This window comes from Lissotriton helveticus, chromosome 4_1 (assembly GCF_964261635.1).
Source record: "Lissotriton helveticus chromosome 4_1, aLisHel1.1, whole genome shotgun sequence".
In the NCBI taxonomy this organism is placed as follows: Eukaryota; Metazoa; Chordata; class Amphibia; order Caudata; family Salamandridae; genus Lissotriton; species Lissotriton helveticus.
Genome location: NC_136063.1, coordinates 249,678,066 through 249,693,658, shown reverse-complemented (window position 1 = coordinate 249,693,658; position 15,593 = coordinate 249,678,066).

Genomic DNA, 15,593 nt, shown 5'->3' with positions numbered 1-15,593 from the left:
ACATCCTTCTCCGGAGAGTTTGGTGGTACATGCCGCTTGTTCCAACAGATCGGCAGGTTCATTTCCTCAAGTACCAGCAGAAAAGGACTCAAAAAAATTGGACCAGTCTGCTAAAAAGATTTTCTCCACAAGTAGCATGGCTCTAAAATCTACTAATGCTACTTGCCTGCTAGGGAGATATGTTCATGCTTTGATGGACTCTGTGAAGCAATTGTCATCTAAGCTTCCTGAGGATGATAGAAAGAACTTTAATGAAGCAGTCTCCGACACTCAAGCTGCAGCCCGCTTAGTCATTCAGAGTGGCATGGACACGGCGGACTCTGTTGCCAGGATTATGGGTTCTACTGTTGCCACCATTAGGGCTGCATGGCTGAAATCTTCAGATTTTTCAGCAGACGTACAATCCACTTTAATGGACTTGCCATTTCATGGAACAGGCATCTTTGGAAAGAAAGCGGATGTGGCTTTGGAGAGATTCAAAGATAGCCGGGCTACAGCAAGGTCTTTGGGTCTTCAGGCTAGAGGTTCTGCCACTAGGAAGTTTAGGGGATTTGGTAGACCCACTTTTCGTTCCTATAAGCAAGGCCAGCAGCAGCAACAGCAGCAGAACCCTTTGTATAAATCATTCAGAGGTAAACAAAGGAGACGTGCTTTTGGACGCCAAGTCTCCTCCTCCTCTACTTCCTCCAATAATACCCACCCCCCACATACAACAGCAAAGCAGCCCCAGATCCGCCATTCTGGATCATGCGGGTCCAGTAGGGGGTCGGCTTACTCATTTTCTACGGGATTGCGAATCGGTTACATTAGATCTTTGGGTTCTCAATCTCGTAGAAAATGGGTATGCTCTTCCTTTCCAGGAGTTCCCTCCCAATTACCCTCCTTGCCAAGGTTATTGTTCGGAGGACCACCTGCTTCTCCTGCAGGAGGAAGTCCTGGCGCTGTTTCGAAAAGGTGCGATAGAGGTGGTTCCAGAGCAGGAAAGGGGTCAGGGGTGCTACTCCCGGTATTTCCTGATCCCCATGAAGGATGGCAGGTTACGTCCAATCCTGGAACTCAGGATTTTTAACCTCTATCTCAAGCAAGAGAAGGTCATAATGCTCACACTTGCGCAGGTTCTTCAAGCGCTGTTGGAAGAAGACTGGATGGTGTCGATTGACTTGCAGGATGCGTATTTTCACATCCCCATTCTGAAGTCGCACAGAAAGTATCTCCGTTTTACGGTGGGATCGCAGCACTACCAGTTTGCGGTCCTTCCGTTTGGACTTACTACTGCGCCTCGAGTTTTCACCAAGGTGATGGCAGTGGTGGCTGCGCATCTCAGAAGGTCGGGGGTTCCTGTGTTCCCCTATCTGGATGACCGCTGATCAAAGCAGAGTCGCCGGAGAAGGTGCTCCATCATCTGCAAGAGACAACTCAGTTGTTGCACAGGTTGGGTTTTTCGATAAATGTACCCAAGTCTCACCTGGTGCCCTCCCAGCGCAACCTGTTCATAGGCGCGGTACTGGACACTACTGTATGTCGTGCATTCCCTCCACCTCTAAGGATTCGCGACATACAGGAAATGATTCCTTTATTCTACAATGGAGCGGTTGTTCCAGTCCTGAAGGTCCTTCGCCTGCTCGGTCTGATGGCTTCTTGCATTCTGTTGGTCAACCATGCACGCTGGCACATGAGGGCTCTCCAGTGGTGTCTCCGCAGGCAGTGGTATCAACACAACGGAGATCTCAGGGAGTCAGTGAGGATCTCCAGAGAAGCTGCGGCGGATCTGTCTTGGTGGGGCGTGGAAGGCAACCTGTCTCAGGGGAAACCTTTTCAGCTGCCTCCTCCGGTGGCCACAGTTATAACGGATGCATCCACTGTATGGTGGGGTGCTCATCTGGGGGATCTGGAGGTAAAGGGTCTTTGGTCTCCAGAGGAAAGGTTGCTTCACATCAACCTTCTAGAGTTGCGGGCGATACGTCTGGCGCTCAAGGCCTTCCTCCCTTATCTTCGCGGTCAGTCGGTTCAGGTCCTGACGGACAACACGACCGCGATGTGGTACATCAACAAGCAGGGAGGAGTAGGGTCGCAGTGTTTCTGCAGAGAGGCTCCGCGTCTCTGGTCCTGGGTTCAGGATCATCAGATTTGTCTGATGGCAAATCATCTGGCCGGAGTTCAGAACGTTCGTGCAGACAGTCTCAGTCGGCAGTTCTCTGCCGACCACGAGTCGAGGCTTCACCCGGAGGTTGTTCACGACATCTTTCAGATGTGGGGGACTCCTCGGGTGGACCTTTTTGCCACCTGCGAGAATGCTCACTGACTGTCATTCTGCAGTCTCCAGTATCCGATGCAAGGAGCCTTGGTGGACGCGTTTCAGTTGAGTTGGGGAAATCAACTCCTTTACGGGTTTCCTCCCATACCCTTGATTTCTCGGGTTCTGAGAAAAATTCGCCAGGACCGGGCCCAAGTCATATTGGTCACCCCGGATTGGCCAAGAAGGGTGTGGTACTCGGACCTTCTCCACCTCTCCTCTCACCCGCCGCTCCATCTCCCTTTCAGGGCAGACCTCCTCTCTCAGATGGAGGGGCAAGTTCTACACCCCCACCTCCAGACATTACACCTTCATGCCTGGAGATTGAACGGGGCAACTTGAATTCCTTTTCTCTCCCTCACGATGTGGTGGATGCCATTCTTTTTGCCAGGCATGACTCCACTAAGTCCATCTATTCGTATAGGTGGTCTAAATTTGTCTCTTGGTGTAGGGAAAGGGATGTTGACCCTTTGAATGCTCATTTCTCTGACATTTTGCAGTTTGCTCTTTCTCTGGCACAGCAGGGATTTGCTGCTGCCACGGTCAAGGGGTATCTTTCAGCCTTATCCGCATTTCTTTGTTTGCCGGATCAGCCCTCTCTTTTTAAGTCTCCAGTGGTTTTAAGATTTTTGAAGGGTCTCACTAATAAGTTCCCTCCTTCTCCGTTTGTTGTTCCTCATTGGGATTTGAATCTTGTGTTAACCTATTTGATGGGTTCTCCCTTCGAACCCTTGCACAAGTGTCCAATAAGACTTCTATCTTTTAAAACGGTCTTCTTGGTTGCAATTACCTCGGCAAGGAGGGTAAGTGAGCTTCAGGCTCTTAGTTCCAAGCCACCGTTCTTGACCATTCATGCTGAAAGAATGGTTCTCAGGACCAGGGCTGCTTTTCTTCCTAAGGTGGTAACTCCCTTCCACCTAGGTCAATCCATTACCCTTCCTACCTTCTATCCTCCCCCACACCCTTCCAAGGAGGAGGAGAGGCTTCATCGCTCGGACCCTAAGAGAGCAGTTAGTTTCTATCTTGATAGGTCTAAAGACTATCGTATTGACGATCAGATCTTCGTGGGTTTTGCTGGCTGCAAGAAGGGCAGAGCGGTGCACAAGCGCACACTTTCCAGGTGGATAATCCTGTGCATCAAGATTTGCTACTCCCTGGCGGGTAAGGACCCTCCTGAGGGTATTAGAGCACATTCAACTAGAGCAAAGTCTGCAACATCTGCTTTGTCTAGAGGTGTTCCTGTTGAGGACATTTGCAGAGCCGCGACTTGGGCCTCCCTCCACACTTTCGCGAAGCACTACTGCTTGGATACCGAGGTGAGGAGGGACGGCCACTTTGCGCGCTCTGTCCTCCAAGATTTCCTGGTACAGCAGAGTGGACACCCTCCTCCAGGAGTGGGGACTGCTGTGGGACTCTATTCACAAGGTGAGGAATCCACAAGGCAGATGTATCTATCAGAAGAACAAGTTACTTACCTTCGGTAACGCTTTTTCTGGTAGATACAGTATCTGCCTGTGGATTCCTCACATGCCCACCCGCCTCCCCGTTGTCCACTCTGCTATATCTGGTTTTATGTATTTATATTTTCTGGTTTTTGATACTTTTGCTGCGCACTTTGTGTGCAGTTTTGATTTGTATGTACTGTGTACACTGTATATATGTATATTAACTGTCGTTGGTCCGTCCGGGCGCCTCGAAGGCAAGGAAAAAAGGGCGGAACTGACGTCATCACTCCGACGTGGGTCTAATAAGGAGTCGGTGATGTCAGACGGAGTCGCGCGCGATACCGTGCTCCGATGACGTCGTCCACGCCGGCGTGCTACGAAGAAAAATTCCGAACGTTGCTGACGCAAGGGGGATATTCACAAGGTGAGGAATCCACAGGCAGATACTGTATCTACCAGAAAAAGTGTTACCGAAGGTAAGTAACTTTGGGAGTATTGCATTACACTTAGCCTTTTTTGCTTGAAAACATTTATTACTAATAATCAATTGAATACGGTGCAAATCTTTATCTCTCTAACCCTTTCTACCTACGTATTATTCTGCAATTTTAGTGAGGAATCATACTACGGTTCTGTGAACAATATGTGCCGCCTATGCTTTAAATTTTTGGGATTCTGACTTCTTAATAAATATGGTGCTATTTTCTAATTTTCAGCACTCTTTATCCATGTGTCTCACTGCAAATAGAGAGGAAACTTGAAAGTTTTTGTTTATTGAACCACTTCGCTCTTTTGGCAAGACTTTGCCATTGGACCTTTTTGGAGTTAGACGTGACGACCTGACTTAACACATGGTCTATAAGTGTTCTTGAACAATATGTAAGTTTTACATTAAAAGTACTTTGATGGAGTATACACGCAGTAATCAAATAGACTGTGGGCCAAATATCTTCATAATTTTTTCCTCATTTTAGGTGTTTTTCACAAATCTGGCATAGATCAAGGAAAGATAGAGTGTAAATAGAGGCAGACTTGCTTGGGTAAGAGACCCATTATAAACATGAATCTCTGGTATAACAAAGAGACATTGCAGGGATGAATGTATGGATCTCTTTTTTTGTGTGTTTTCTTTCACAAATCTAATGGTTCATCTAACCATTTGACTGCGGTGATCATGTGGCTTAATTCACTTTGTTTTCTGTTTCTGCACTTTCTGGTATTTTTGGATGGAGTTTCTAAAGAAGTATATGTAGTCATACTGGTTTGTGTTTTAAGAACATTATGAATTGATTTCGTTTGGAATAATCTAGCTTTCTCACTGTTTTAATGTGTTTTTTCAATCTTTGTTTGTGTCTGAACTGTAACTGTGGATGTTGGTTCTATCACATAAATTATAGTGTTTGATGCAAATTTAGGACTGTTTGCATAGGACAGGATTTTTTTTTAAATTGCAAAATGTGTAAAATAGTCCGTTTTCGAATTAACAGTTTGTATTTTACCAGTATTTACACTTTTCTAATTGTGAGAAATGTAAATGTGTCATATTTGCAGCCCTGAGGAATCCTTTTTGAAAGTGAAACGTGTTGGCTGAGCTTGTATGAAAACATACATTAATGAAAAGTTTTGGCTTCCACACTGAAGATGCAGGAACATCTTTTTTATTACTCTCACATGTTTGTTACCTCTCTTTCATGAATGTATTGTCTATAATGTATGGTCTATGAGCAGCGGGCCACTAAGGTGTGCACCAGTGTTCTCAGCAAGTTTTCTTGTAGACTTTTGTGACGTATCAGGCAGTGTGACCTCGTATCATTTGGCTGAATATTGCAATTTATGTTTAGTGTCTAACAACTCTATGGGAATTAACATGGGAAATAAAAAAAAATTTGACCCCTCCCTTGTTCTCAGCCCAGGCTTGATAGATCACCCCGAAACGTTCCCTCCACAACCAGAATCACTGGAGCAGTTGTTTTGGAAACTTTGGTGAAGAATAGTCAAACCGCGCCAAAGATATAGGCGAGTCAAAAAATGCTTTTCCTATGGAAACATGGTCCTACCTATAACTACCTACTTGTGACCGCTAGTGGGTAATATAGCACAGTTGTATGTAGCACCAACACTGCCCAGGAGCATTGGGGCACCAGATTACATTACATAAGGTCAGATTCATTTTATTATGAGCACAGAAAAATTAAGTGATTTGCACAGAGCCAAGGGATGCCAGAACTTAAACCTGGTCCGCTTGATCCAATATCAGCAGCTCTGACAATTGGGCCACATCCATATTTTTCAATTTATGTGTGGTGAACCTCATGCACAATTGTATGATCACATATAGTTAGCACATTCTAAGTTGAAATGCTAGAGTCAGTGTTGGCGTTAACAATGCTCTGATGGAAAGCGCATGGAGTACTCCTCTCAGGCTTTGGTAAGCTCCTGCCACTGCTTCTTGACAGATGTTGGTAAGGATGTAACAACAGTACTCAAAGGACACACAGTTGAAATTCACATGATGCAGGAAAATAGCTACCTAGAATTTCTGACCATGATTCAATAAAAAATAATAGCAATCAAGTAGAAAATGAAGTGCCAAACAGTTCGTATACTAATTGTACCTACAATAGCACATCCAAAGAATAATTCAATTCAAAATTCTATAGCCCACCTCTAAAATGTCGGAACATACAGCTAGATTCATCAAGCTTAATTGCGCTCGCAAAAAGCCAGATTCTGAGAATCTGGCCCATTGCGAGTGCAATTTTTGCATTTGGGATTCGTCATCCCAAATGCAAAATTCGCTAATAAAGAATTCGCACATTTGCGAGGAATTGCATTTAAGGAATCTCTATTTGAGATTCCTTAAATGCAAGTCATGAACCATTTTGAAATTAGGACCGCTATTTACCACAAAGTCAAACCTCGTGGTAAATAGCTAAAACTTAGAAAAACGCATTTAAATGCATTTTTCTAAGTTGCATGTTACATGTGTGTGCACAACATCAGTGTAAAATCACATTTCAGGGGTGCTACAGGGTGTCCTTTGGACACCCCTGCACCCTTGAAATCGCACTCTTATTTGCGATTAGCAAATTGCTAATCGCAAATAAGGAATAACTCCCCATTCATTCCTATAGGCCTAAAGGCCCATAGGAATGAATGGGGAGTTATTCCTTATTTGCAATTAGCAATTTGCTAATCGCAAATAAGGAATGTGTAGGAATCGCAATTTATTTAGCAATTCCTACATGAATCCCGTTTTGCAAGTCCTTAATAGCGATTCCTTATGAATCGCTATTAAAGACTCGCAAAACGGCCCTTTCATAAATCTAGCTGATAGTCACATTTCAGACATCCATTATGTCACTGAGTGTAGCTAATATATTGGTCAAATGTAAATACTGGAATAGGCCTGCTTCAAGAAGCTGTGAACTTGTAAGTAACAAAGGGCCTGGACCCAGTGACGATCATTTATCTCTAATTAACTTTGATTTGTTGACTTCACATGGTTCCTGTAGTGATCCATTTCTGTCACAAGTGCTAGGCCAAGCTGCACAAGTAGGGTACAGTTTTTATGAATTGTGTGTATCCTTGAAGGCTTACAGGGCCTTCTGAATAAAAATACATACTGGAATTCACTCTGGACTCCCCCTTACTATCATTTTCAGAAACGTTTGTGTTTAGTAGGTTTTCTTCGGTGGTGGCCTAGTCATGGGCCCAAAAGCCGCTGTTACCCACATTGCCAACATGCATTTATTTTAAGTGTGAAAATGTGAAGTCTTCGTGTTACTATTTGGGGCTTTTCCTAGGGCAGGTGCTAGGCCCACCCATACATGTGGGGTACTGTTTTGTTTGAAGAAGTGTAGGAATGCTGTTTGGTATGAATTTTGTAGATCCCTCAGATTACGGGCGTTTCTTTTTCACAAAAATCTGAAGAAAATGTGTGACTTTTTCCAAAGTTTAAGGTTTGCACAGAATTCTGGGTAAAACAAATAGTGGGACCCATGCAAGTCACATGACACTGGACTCTTCTTAGTTTCCAGTGTTCAGGAATAACTCGTTTTTGAAGGGTTCCTTGGTTGCTGACTGACCCAGAACCTGAACATTGCAGCCATTCACCATGGCAAATTAGAGGAAATTAGAATGTACCCCTTCTGCTGGCCCCATATACCCAAAAGATCCAAATTTCCACTTGCTTGCGATGAGGTTGCTCTAGTCCTCAGGGGATAAGGAAGACTGTTGGGGCTTTAGGGTTGGAGGTGCGGCTCCCTTTCAAGAAAGGCTGCCTCCACTCCATTATTATTTTAAAAAACATATCCCTGGCATCCACTGGGCTTTCTACCCTCTACGTGGACATTTGGGTACCAATCTTCCAATCTTTCCCTGGTGGCATGGCCCAAAGCCTGGGAGTGTCAGCTCCACCCCTTTTTTTGTCAATTTTTCCCTGGTGTCCTTAATGTATTGTGAATGCATCATCCTTCATAATGAGGGGTTCTATAGTAGAATGTTAAAGACTGGTAGGGGCAGTATAGAGAGGGAATGCGGACAAGCATGCTGTTGCTGCTGAAAATGTATATTTAAATAATTTCAATGGTTCATGCCTACATCGCAACACTGGAGATGAGCTGAGGAAACAACCTGCCTGTAGTAGTGTCACAGAGAGTTTTCATGGGGAGTTTGTGCTCATCGGACTGCAGATAGCACTCAGACCAGAGGACTGAAAATTGGCATAATTGAAGAAACAGAATTCAGCACAGCTGACAACACTTTGGGGCATATTATCAAGGGGGTTTATCTCCGCTTTTTTGGCTTTAAAAGCCAAGAAAGCGGAGATAAAATTATCCCCCTATTACCTAGCTGTCGCTAACCCCAGTTAGCGACAGCTAGTAGGAGATATCGACCATCTTGGGCCCCACTTTGCATGTCAGTCATATTTATCACTAATGACATGCAAAGTGGGCGTGCCAAGATGTTAGCGACTGGAAACAGTCGCTAACATCGCTATCTCCTATTACCAACTTTTGGAGATATTCGCACTAAGCGCGAATATCTCCAAAAGCTAACACCTGCCCCTGAGCAGTTCTTAGCCATGTTATCCAATGGGAGGTGGATAACATGGCTAAGAGCATTAGCTCGGTAATGCATGAATATCGCTGACTTTTCAGCGATATTCATGCATTGCGGACGTTTTTTATCGCATTTGCGATAAACCTTGGTAATACCAAGGTTTATCTGCGATAAAAAACGCCGCAGCTCTGCGGTAAATTTTTGTCTGTAACCAAGCAATAGCGATAATTATCGCTATTGCTTGGTAATATGCCCCTTTGAGAGCAGACAGGCAAGTGGAATAATATAAATGCAGGTTAAAGTGTGAACATATTTTTTTTTAAAAGAACTGAAGTGTAAAGAATGAGATAAATGTACGTGCAGCAAACTGACTAACGCTCGAAGAGCGCCCACCTCTACAAGACACCACAAGCAGCAGCTTTGCCAAGTGGCACGCATCAGACGTTAAAGTAACACATTTTGGGAGAATTCTCTGCATAACTGCATGGATACAAGGTTGTCAAGTAATCATCGGAGAATATATGCTGATTGTGTTTGTGCCCGGTGGCTATGCTCAAGATGATTTAGTTTCCTCTGTCAGGTTGCAGGCAGTGATAAGAACAAATTGGGCCTTATTTGCTTAGCTAATTTATGTCCTGCAATCAAAAAACCCTGCCAGTGAGAGGGCTGTACGGAGCTCGATGGGGAGGTCGACCCAGGTCTTGGCATTGATGTAGGAGAATAAGGGACCACTGCTGTGAGGGATGCAGGGGGTGTGTGAGGGTGACGGAAAAGAAACCCAGGTGTCTAGAGGGTTGGCGGATATTTAGTTGATGGTGAATGTAGATAAGTCTTAGATGATGGAGGGCTTTGTTGGCGTGCATGAGGATCTTGAACTGGCATCTCTTCTGGATGTGGAGTCAGTTGATGTCTGTTTGGGGGGAGATGTGGGTTCATTTGGGGAGGTCTCAGATACATCTCACTGCAGTGTTCTGTATGGTCTAGACTCTTCTGAGGAGCTGGGTGGAGATGCTACATAGAGTGCATTGCCGTAGTCGAGGCGGCTGTAACGAGGGCCTCGGTGTTTTTCTGGTGTTGGCTGTGATCCATCTGAACATTCTGCAGAGCATGCAAAGTGTGTGGAAGCAGGAGGATGAGACTGCGTTGAATGTTGTTTCATGGTCAGTTGACTTTCTAGGCTGCCGGCCACCAGCTGTGGTCCCATGTGGAAGTGTTCTTCTTGTAGATCAGTACTTCCGTTTTGTCGGAGTTAAGTGGGAGGCAGTTGTCTCTGATCAATTTGGCAACATTGCTCATGGCATTGGATGGGTCCAAATCAGTTGAGAGTCATCTGTGTAGGAGATTATGTTGAGTTTGTGGGATCTGACGACGTCTACAAGGGGGGTCATGTAGATGTTGAACAGGGTGGGGCTGAGGGATGATCCTTGTGGTACGCCGCATATGTTAAGGCAGGCGGATGCTTTGTGTGTGCCTGTAAGGAAGGAGGTGATCCACTTGAGGGCATCTTACTTGCTGAGGTGATCAGTGCTCCCGCTCATTGGATGGTTCTGTTTATTTATTTTACCATTGGCTAAATTATTGCTTCATTGGCTGTGGTTACACCCACCGCTGCCATGGATTGAACGTGCTGTGTGCGTTCAAGTGTATTTTTCATTTAGAAGCCCTAAACAGCAAGAAGTCACGGGTGATGGGAAAAATGACGGGACCAGTAATGATCGCACAGCGACTGAGAGTCATCAAGTCAGACATGACATGCATCCCTAAAGTAAGAACACAAAACAAGAGTCTTTGACAATAGTTTATTTAAGTTTAAAATCAGAGTGCCTCATTCACGAGGTTTTGGTGCAGGGCAGCGCAGCACAGCAAGTCACTTTGCTGTGCTGCCCGACGTCAAAAGGAAATGGCAGTTATGCACTTTATAAATGATACACGGTGCATTCCTGTCCTTTCTCACTGCACTGGCGCCATTTTGGTTGCCTTGGGCCAAAGCAGGCACCTTTGCACCTTGCTGTAAGCATGTCTGTGTTGTTGGCATGATTGTTTTATGCAGGAAGTGGCACCCTCCAGCACAGAAACAATCACAAGAGGAATTTTCCCCATTCTGTGTGTGCTGCAGATTGCAGCACACATGGAAAGAGATGAAAGAGATAAAACATGGAAAAATATAAAAACCGGGAGAAATGAAAACATTTCTCCTCATTACGCCTGCTTTGGGGAGGTGTAGGGTTTTGGTGCTGCTCAGGTTTATGTGATTTTGTACATCTGTTGCAGCATAAAAACCCATGGGTGCTGAGTGGGAACATCCACCGCAATGCTCATGGAATGCCTCTTCGTTGCCTTACTCAATATCTATGAGGCCGGAGGAGCTTAGCGCGCACCCAAGATGGTCGCGTGAGCTTAGAGCTCCCGGACCTTCGCCACCTCCACCGATTATCCTGTACCCTATCCTGACTTAGAGGACGGGTTCTTATTGGTGCGGCCCTGCTGATCGTTTATCCGCTTTCAGACTTCGATTTGGACCCCGGGAGCCGAAGATATTGACTTTTTAACGTTTCCGGCCTGCTCCATTGTACTGCCCCGGGCTTGATTTCTCTGCCAGACGGACAGTAATTGAACAACAACGGATCATGCGAGTCTCCCTTGCTACTTTCAGTTTCGTTTCTCGTGCTTAGACCTCTTTGACTTTGCCTCGATCGCCCTGGTTTATTGCTTTCTATCTAGCCACGAATCACCAACTGGCGATCCAACCTTTCACTACTCATTGCCTGGTGGTAGATCCTCATCTTATTCTCCAAATTTGCTGCGGGCGCATCGAGTGTAGCCATTTTCACTAGGTCTCAGAATACCCTCCGGGGCGCACGACCTAAAATGGCCGCCAAGCCTGAGGGAGAAAAACGCAAGACTAAACCGGCAATTCGAGGGGGCTCCGTGCAGTCTAATGTTATGGACAGATATACCCTCGCTAAAGGCTCTCCGGGCGGATCGACTAAACCCCCGGCCAATGTTGGAGAAGAATCCCTGATGGGTGAAGATCCGTCGGTGAGAGACGTCATGGGCGCCATTGCCGGGATGAAGGCCACACTGGGTCAACAGTACGAAACCCTGGCCCACAAGTTGGATACGGTCGCAATCGATGTTACCCTGATCAGGGCTGATCTTGCGAAGACTAATGAGAAGGTCAAATCCCTCGATCTGAAGACATCTAGTCTTGTTACTGACGCCTCCGATTTACAGGCAGAGGTCGGTAACCTGCGATCCGCCCATGACTATCTCTCTCGACGCCTGGACGATTTTGAGGGCCGTGCACGACGGAACAACGTCCGTCTGGTTGGTGTCCCGGAGACGATGGAAGCATCATCGGTGGACCTGCTGGTGGAGGACTTAGTCTTTAATCATCTAGCGCCCAAGGTACTCAGCAAGTTTTTTGCAGTAGAACGTGCACACAGGATCCCGGGTGGCCCGCCTAAGCTGGGAGCTACTCCGCGTCCCATCATTGCTCGGATCTTTAACTTTCGGGACAGGGATGCGATCCTGCAAGCTTCACGCCTATCTGGTCCTACGGCTTATGAGAACACCGCAGTCAGTTTCTACCCGGACTTCACCCAACAGGTTCAGAAACAGCGACTTGGATTCCAGGGGGTGAAAAAGAGACTGAGGAACAGAGACATGAAATATGCTATGCTTTTCTACGTGTGGTCTACAATGACCGAACATTTTTCTTTGATCATCCTGGGGCGGCAAGTGACTGGCTAGACACGCTGCCTCTGGGACGAGATCAATCTGATCATTCTGGACACTCCATAGGAGGCGAAATCGGCTCCCGGACCAACGTATTGACTTTCGGCTGTGGTTTGATGCTATGCCACTATTGCTTGCTAACATGTCGTCTGATTGGGGTGTGGGTGGGGGTTGAGTGAGTCTTCCTCCTCTGGGGTTCTTTTCGTAGAATAGTTGTATGTTAGGGCGACATGCACACTGCAAGTTGGGGTGGCTTTTGAGTCTTACGCAGGGGTGCGGGGTGGGGGGTGTGATGTATAAGGTTTCTTGGGGGTTTGGGGGGTTGCAGTTCACGTTTCTTTGTTTTTACCAAGCCATAGTATCGATGGTCTTCTGCTGTACAGTGTCGCGTCTGGTGTGGGGGGGGGACGGGGGTGACCTCTGGGATGGGGGGTAGAGGACTTAGGTTACTGTGTTGGAACGATAATGGGTTGGGAGATAGGATTAAGCGGGGTGTAGTTTTGCAGCTGCTGCGACGTTTGTCCCCTGATGTGGTTTTGCTTCAGGAGACGCACTTGCTTGGCAATACGTGCCATGCAATGAATAGGCGTGGCTATCGTCTCATTGCGCACTCGGGTTTCACTTCTGGCTCCAGGGGGGTGGGCATTCTGGTTCGAAACTCCCTCCCTCTTGCTGTTGACGATATCATTCTGGATAATAGGGGACGATACGCCGCCATTGTGGGGCGCTGGGAGGGGAGGGTTATCACCCTGCTCTCCGTCTACGTACCGCCGGGTCTCCAGACTACTACTTATGCCGACCTGGGAAGAGTGATCTTGGGAGTCCCCGAGGGCTTGCTTGTAGTGGGTGGGGATTTCAACTCTGTAGTGTCTGGGATGAGTGATCGTTACCCTCCCCGGGAAATTGCGAAGTCTCAATCCTGGTTGGGGGACTTCCTGGAGGCTCTGGGGCTTACCGACTGCTGGCGCCTGCTTCACCCTGGGCAACTGCAATATACCTTCCACTCTGGGGCCCACGGCAGTCTTTCGAGACTGGATTATGTGTTGATGCCCTCCTCCCAGGCCTCCTCCATAAGGGAGGTGAAACATCTTGCTAGGGGTATCTCGGATCATTCCCCACTATGGTTGGTTGTGGACGCGCAATTGGGGTCGGAGGGTAGAGTGGCCCCGATAAACCCATGGTATCTCCGCGATCCCAAGGTCAGAACGGAACTAATTAAAACGATTGACCAATACTTTGCCGAAAATGTGGGTTCTGTCTCATTGTGGGAAGCATACAAAACTGTTATTCGGGGCCAGGCCCTCTCCTTGATTGGCAATGTTAAGAGATGTAGACGGGAGGAGGTTGTTCGTCTTTAAAATGAAATCACCGTTCTTGAGGGGGAGTTGGAGTCCGAGGTCACTCCGGAGAGGCTGCACCTCTTGGGTCTGAAACAACTTGAATATAGGGCGCTGGTGACTGACGCGGCGAAAGAAATGAGCAGGGAACAACAGGGATGTCTGTATGATGTGGGAGATAAGGCAGGGAAATTGCTTGCTTGGCTGGATAGGAGGGAATGTGCTAGTCGGGTTGTCCCTGTGATTGTTGATGTGAATGACGTGAGTATCACTGACCCTGCAGATATTGTTGAATGTTTCGCTGATTATTTTCGGGAAGTGTACTCCCCTGTGTCCGATAGACCTGAGCATGATTCCCACTTGCTTATGCGCGACATTTCGCTGCCATGCTTGTCCGAGCCTGAAAGGGATCTCCTGGAGGCTCCGCCTACGGTTGAGGAGGTCGCGACTGCCATCCGCTCGATTCGCTCAGGGAAGGCCTCGGGCCCTAATGGGCTCCCCATTGAGCTTTACAAGCTCCGTCCGGATGTGATAGCACCGTATCTAAGGTCGATGTTTTTAGAATCACTGGAAATGGGCTCCCTTCCTCCTGACCAAGATTGGCTTCCATAGTGGTTATTCATAAGGATGGTAAGCCACGTGATCGCTGCGACTCCTTCAGGCCCATATCTCTGATTAACGCTGAACCGAAGATTCTGGCCAAATTGCTTGCCAATCGTTTGGTTTCAGTCCTAGGCGATCTGGTTCACCGGGATCAATCCGGATTTATACCACACCGAAACACGGCACTGAACCTCCGGCGCCTGCATGGAGTCCTTGCGCGTGCGGAGACCCTACGTGAACCGGCCATCTTTGCGTCTTTGGACGCCACCATGGCGTTTGATACGCTGGAGTGGCCATAACTTTGGGCGGTTCTCTCTAAATTCGGTTTCGGCCCCACTTTTATTAACTGGGTGAAATTGCTTTACACTGACCCCTTGGCCCAAGTGGTGGTGAACGGGCGTGTCTCGACCTCCTTTGCTCTCGGCAGGGGAACGCGCCAGGGCTGCCCTTTGTCCCCTCTCTTGTTTGCCCTTGCTTTGGAGCCGCTTGCGGCCTGGCTGAGATGGGAGCTATCTTTGAAAGGCATTAGATGGAATCCGGAGTTTGAAGATCGTATATCCCTATACGCAGATGATATACTCTTGTACCTTACGTCGCCTCGGAAGTCGTTGATCGTCCTTTTCGACGTTTTGACTTCTTTCCGTAAAAACTCCGGTCTTGTTATCAACTGGTCGAAGTCTTGCGTCTATGTCCTCTCTGGCGAGGCTCCTCTCCTGCCTCGTGGCTGTCCTATCTCGGTGGTGCTGGAGGGATTCAAGTACCTGGGGATCTTTATCACCTTGGACCCTGTGCTTCGTTATGAACGCAATTTGCTGCCCCCTCTCCAGCGCCTACGTGCTGATGCTACTGCGTGGGGTAGGCTCCCTCTCTCTCCCCTGGGACGAGCGGCGCTGTTTAAGATGAAGTCGCTCCCCTGGTTTCTTTATGCGCTTCAAAACACACTTGACATTGTACCAGCCAGTTACTTTCGGGAGATTGAAAGTCTACAGAGACAATTGATATGGGGGGGCCGCTCTCGTATTGCCCTTTCGAAGCTGACGCTCCCTTGGTACGATGGGGGCATCGCGCTCCCGGACATCCGTCGCTACTATTGGGCCTCTCAGCTGGGGGCCA